Consider the following 6,479-nt stretch of genomic DNA (forward strand, 5'->3'; position numbering starts at 1 on the left):
TAACTCTTGACCAAGGTAAGGACACTGGCCTAACTGGTTACATGCGTCTGGCTTGATTACATGGCGAGAGTAGCATAAAGCCCTGTTGAGAGCTTCTAATTTGAGCTCTCCCAAAGCCAAGAATCACAGATCAGTGATTCAGTCCAAAGACAGAGTGCTTTACTTCATATCCTTGCCTAAAACTTGGCATTTTAAGTTTTAAACTTGAATTCTAGAAGGTGTTTCTTGGTGTCTCATTGTGGTTTTACTTTGCATTTCTCTGATGACTAATGATGTTATCAAGTTAAATACAACTAAAATTGAAAAACATTTTTTAAAGAACATATATGCAGTAAAACTATGTAAAAAGGAAAAAAATTTGATCTCATTGTGGGATTCAGGATAATGGTTCCCTCAGGCAAGGGGATAGGGTGGTCTGGAAGGATCATATCTTTAGTTTATTGTCAAGATTCTGCTTTCATATTTGGTACTTATTACATTACCAAAACAACTAAAATAGTAAGAACATGCATAAAAGTGCATTATGCGTGATAAAGGGGGTAAAAGAATGTCATGAACAAAAATTATGCGTAATCCAATTTTGTGCACCTGATGTCCAAAAAGAGGGGGTGGTAGAGAACCAAATGTAGGAGTGTTACAGAAACAGGGGAGTCCAAAAACAAACCCCAGAGTTTGCGGCTGGGAGATAGGGAGCAGGAAGCAGGAAGCAGCTTTCAGGATGCCCTTGCATGCCTGGAGCTAGTGGCTGGAAACATTGTTGCAAAGATCCGCTTTACTTCTAAGACTCAGGAAGATGGGAGGGATCTTGGACTGTGGGCTGGTACAGAAGAAGCAGACAGAGCCTACATAGGGTTTGGTGAATGGTCAGAACTGTTTGCAACACCCACTGCGTAACAGGAACGCAGTGAGGGGGAGAGAGGAGGCAGGGAGGAAGAGAAGCAGCTGTGGACATATTTTTGGGCGGGCTCTGGCTCTAGGAGGCTCTCTCTCTCAGGCTCTCTCTGGCCCTCACGCTCTCACTCTCTAGCTCTTGTGGGCTCCCTCCATATGGCTTGGAGGGGCAGGGGTCTCCAGGCTGCTTTAAGAAGAGGCTTTTGCCAGGCTGCTTTGAGAAGGAGAGGAGATCCATGCGGTTTGCAGGAAGAAGGCAGTTTACAAGGAGGCTGAGAATCCAGGTGGTCCTGCATTGAGAGCTGGAGGGCACCACAGCACAGAAAGGACCTCCCCAATCAGAACTGAGTGATTGGCAGCTACTGGTAAAGCTGAACTGTGCCTAGGAATTAGGGAAACGGTGTTTGTGACTTTCCTAAGACTGGCCAGGTCTGGGAGGGGGAGGCAGGACTATGTGTAAATAAACAATTCTTTTTCTTTTCACCAAACTCTGGTATTCAGAGTTATAATTCTGGCAGCGGGCAATCGGGCCCCTAACTAAACAGCCCGTGGGTTCTGTTTCAATCAAAGCAGCCCAAGGGTTCTGTAACAGGAGGAGCAGTGTCTAGAGGCCTGGAAGCTTAGCAAAGTTGCTTTAGTCTTGCTCTTGAGTTTCTCTTTGTTGTGACATACAGTGGCCCATCCTTAGCAGAAGACCAGCCATGGGTCACAGTAGAGAGAGAGAGCTTGGATTTGTGGTTCTCATTTTTTGGGAGTCACAAATATGTTTGACAGACTTATAAAAGCTTTGGTCCTTCTCAGAAAAATGCACACACAAAACACTTGGTCTCTGGTTTGGGCACTTCTTAAGATCCATCTGTAAACCCCAAGTTAAAAACCTTTAAATTAGAATGTCTCAGAATTTCAGGGTCTTTAGTGGAAGGCAAGGGGGTCAAGCAGAGCCCCACAGCCAACTCAAATCACCCATTCTCTCCCCCTTCCAAACTTTTTCCCTTCTGCATTCTTCATCTCCAAACATAGCACCACCATCCACCCTTCTGCCCAAGCCAGAAACCGCTGTTACCCTTTATGCCTAATTAATAATAGCAGTGACAGTAATTATTATTGCATATTGAAGACTTACCTAAGCCAGGTCCATGCTAAGCATTGTTTTACAGACATTGTATTGTTTCTTATCCTCACAACCCCCCTAACCCCGGAGATAGGTACTCTTTAGTTCCATTTGATAGATGAGATAAGCTTGGCACTTAAGTAATTAAAAAAATTATAATCTGAAATTTCTTTCTTGAAGTATCTCTTGTATCTTAGGTCAGGCCTTATTTTTCACTGAACAATGACGATAGCCTTGAAACTGATTTCTCTGACTTTAACCAATCCTAAATCCTTCCATCCTCTCCCACATTCTCAAGCTACCTCTTTCCTGTTGTATGGTAGCTGACCATAATTCTTTGCATCCTGTCCCAATGCAATGAGACTTTGCCACTTCCCACATCAAGAAACAGAGTTGATTTCCCCACCCCTTAAATCTGGGCTGACCTTACGATTTGCTTTGACCAGTTAAAAAGTTCCTGGTTATTAGCTTGGAAATACACCAACCACACTTCACCTTAAACTCTTTCTTCAACCTGTTTCAACCCAGACCATTTTTGGGTATATTGTACACAAAATGCTAGGTTCTCTCTTCACTAAATTTATTTGAAACTGTGGGATAAGTTTCTTCACCATTCTACACCTAAATGTCCTCATCTGTAAAATGGGGATATTGTATTACCCCATTGGTTATTAAGCGAGAATTAAATGAGTTAATGTTAGTAAAGTGTTTAGAACAGTACCTGACACAGCATGAACTATATAAAATAAAATAAGATAAAATTATGTTACTAAAAATGAGCCATGGCAATAGCAATTTTATTAGGGAAACATTTTTATTTTGATCCTTATTTTTCACTTGGATCTGGTGACATGAGTGTGAGTGTGGAGTCAGCTTATATGCCATAAGCTCTTCTATCTAAAAAGGTGTAAGAGACAACATCTTGTAGATGGCAAACCAGTTTTGGAAACTGATGTGCAGAAAAGCACATGCTTCCCTTCTTGAGAAGCACTAGTAGGATATTATCACACATTTACCTCATATTTCACAGAGAATATATTCATGGTAGGTTGTGTATATATCAAATCCTAACATATATTTATGCTATTTATTTATTTTAAAAAATTCTTTTAATCTTCACCTGGGGATGTGTTTATTTTTTAGAGAGGAAGAGAGAGGGAAAGAGAAACATCAATGTAAGAGAGAGACATCGATCAGTTGCCTCCTGTACACACCCCAGCCAGGGACTGAACCTACAATCTAGGTATATGCTCTGACCCTGGGATTGAACCTGCAACTATAGGTTTAGGAGACAGTGCTCCAACTAACTGAGCCAGCGGCCAGAGTATATCTATGTTATTTAAAGAACTCATCTGAGGAACTGTTTTGCAAAATGAAGACTTTTGTAAAGCAAATCAGTATCCCTCTGAGGGCATTCAAGTTTTGACTAGAGATGGACTTAAAATTCTTTGTGTCGAAATCTGCCTGCCCTGGGTAGATTTCCTTCAGGGGACTCTGGCCCTCTCTCTTTCCAGTTAAACTTAGTGGAACTAACGTTTTGCAAGTTCTAAGTTTAGGCCTTAAAAGGTATTGCAGCTTCCACTCTCACCTTGAAACGGTTTATTATTCTCTGAGTCTATTGGTTTGACTGGCAGTTCTGAGTTAAATTGGGCTTGGCTAGGCTCACTTATGTATCTGCAATCAGGGGGCTCTGCTCATCTTGGCTGGGCTCTCTCACCCATGTAAGGAAGAGTCTGAGCAGGGACACCTGGGCTGTCCTCATCCTCAGACAGCCTAGTTTAGACTTGGCCTCATGGCTGAGGCAGGTTCCAGAAGAGAGAGAAAACGATTCTCTCGCAGCTTAGGCTCGGAACTAGCACAACATTCCTTGCACTGCTTTCTGCTAGTGAAAGCAAGTCACAAAGTTCAGCCCAGACTTACAGGGGTGGGAAAATAGACTACCTTCTGAAGGGAGAACCTTCAAAGTTATTTTTAAAATATGTTTATTGATTTTAGAGAGAGGAAGGGAGAAACATTGATTGGTTGCCTCCTATACATCGGATCGAACCCACAACTCTGGTGTATGGAACAATGCTCCAACCAACTGAACCGCACTAGCAAGGGCCAAAATTATTTTGCAAAGAGCACAGATGCAGGAAGAGGTGGAGTATTGGGATTATCTCTATAATTAATTTACCACAGGAGACAAACTTCCCCCTAATTCAGAGGTAGTAGGTAGTCTCTGAGGTGGTAGTGGGAATCAGACAACCGAGGTCAAAGACCTGACAGTGCTTTGAAAATTATAAAGTGCCCCACAGATAGTCGTTCTGAATGTGGCAAAGGTCCTCACCTGTGGGACTGTGAGTTCCTTGGAGCAGGGCTGTGTCCCCCTCCTGACTTCCCTTTCAGTGCTAAGAAGAGGCTCACAGAAGTGAAAAGAAACAGAGAAACAGAGCAAGTAATGAGAACAGAGGCACACACATTGTTCTCTCATTGTCAGAACAAAGACAGACTTCAAACCCTGTGGAATCTGAGACGCTCCCTTCTGCGTTTTCTTCCCATTCCTTACAGCCCTGCCCCCACTTCTAAGGGAACTTGGCAAGGTAGTACCCCTGTCTTTCCATTTGAGGGCACATTAGGACGACTTGCTTAGAATCACCAGCTAATGGGGGGAGTACCCCATCCTGCTCAAGGAACCCACCAGGCCTGCTTGAAGGGACTACAGGTAAAAAGTAGCTCTCCCTTCCACATACCACCTGAGTGTAGGTACATGCTGTTCAGGCTTGTGGTATCATGTGGTATTGACTCACAGATACTTTCCTTGATTATACAGGAGCCTGGAAAGCCATTCCCACTGGATCTGTGTATCATCCTGCTTTTGCATAGCCTCTGCCTCTAGCTTGCCTCTCCCAGTCCTCTCCCCATTGCCTTCCCAAAAGGCTGGTAGGATTGCATCACATCTCTGCTTAAAATAATGAGCTAATGTTTATTGAGCCTTTATCATGCGCCAGGTGCTGTTCCAAACTTTTAAAAACCTTTACAATTCTCTGAGATAGTCACTATTATTAGTCTCCATTTTGCAGATGAAGAAATTGAGACACAAGAAGTTAAAGTGAATTACTCAAGGTTACACAGTAATTACATGGCAAAATTAGTATCTGAACTCAGTCTGGCTCCTGAGCTAGGCTTCTCAGGCCAGAAAGCCTCTCTATGTAGATTTCTATTTTTCTAATAATAATATAATGATTAACATGTATGGATTGCTTACTGTATGCTAGGTCCTGTTCTGGCAGTGTTACATGTGTTAAGTCATTTGATTTTTAGAGACTTGGGGTGTAATATTATTAATACATGGTAATTATCTTCATTTTATAGTTAAGGAATTTGGGGCACAGTCACATAACAAAGATGGGTTAACAGACACTCCAGCTTCAGAGCCAAGTTTTATTTAAACTGTGCTATCTGGCTTCCCCAAGGCTCTTTGGCCCAAGGTCCCAGTATCCAAGCCCCTTTGGGTTCATGCAGCATGATCTCTGCATTTCCACCAAAACATGTCTTTTGTTTCTTGGTCTATACATTTTTTTTTTCTTTCTTCCCAACCAGACCTTAAACTCCACAAGGCCAGGTTTGAGACCTGGCACATGCCTCAATTTCTCCAGCTCACAGCAGGAGTCAATATATATCCGTTGAATTAAACTACAGAATGCCAGATGTGAACTGTCTTGCGACCCTCTCTCAGAGGAATGGAGTGACCACTCACTGTAACCTGAACATTAGACTCAGTCTGTTACTGATTCAAGGTGTGTGTGCCTGATGCTTCAAAAGGCCAATATTCACAACATCAGAGTTTGGAGTAAAGATTTATTGAAGGAGAAGGTGCCAGCTCAAGAAGATGGGGGGCCCTCAAAGCTTCTGCAAATCCATATTAACAGCGCTCACAATTCAGGCTTTTATGTCAAGGGAAAGGAGAATGAGTAGGGCAAGAGGTGTGTGACACTTAGGTGCCAACAGGGATCCAAACAAGAGAGACATCTCTAAATCTCTTTGTGCCCTGGTCCTGATCCCTGCTGATCTGAGTCCTGTCTCAAGGCTTCTGAAAATCTCTGCCAGAAGCTCAAAGTTTTCTAATAATTAGTATATCTATGGCAGGAACTATTCACCAAAGGCCATGGGAGAAATGCAGGCTAGAATTAATAATCAGAGAGAGTGAGCTTTTCATTCCCTTGCAAGCCCAGGACTTGCTGCCTTGACCTCAATACTCCATCAAGATCCTCCAGATCCTTTTTGTAAAATTAAATCCTGTTTAATATGCCCCCAGGAAGCTACTGATTAGAGAAACCATCACAGGAAACAAACAAGTGAATATTTTATTAATGGAGTTCCTAAATTAACAAATTTTGGCCCAACTTGGTGATTAAGCCTCAAGAATGGTCAGTATCCCCATAAGCATAATCTTTTCTCCTTCTTGAGTGGGAGAGGGGGTCAGAAAGAATGCTTT

This window comes from Furipterus horrens, unplaced genomic scaffold (genome assembly GCF_987537825.1).
Source record: "Furipterus horrens unplaced genomic scaffold, mFurHor1.1.pri manual_scaffold_3, whole genome shotgun sequence".
Taxonomy (NCBI): Eukaryota; Metazoa; Chordata; class Mammalia; order Chiroptera; family Furipteridae; genus Furipterus; species Furipterus horrens.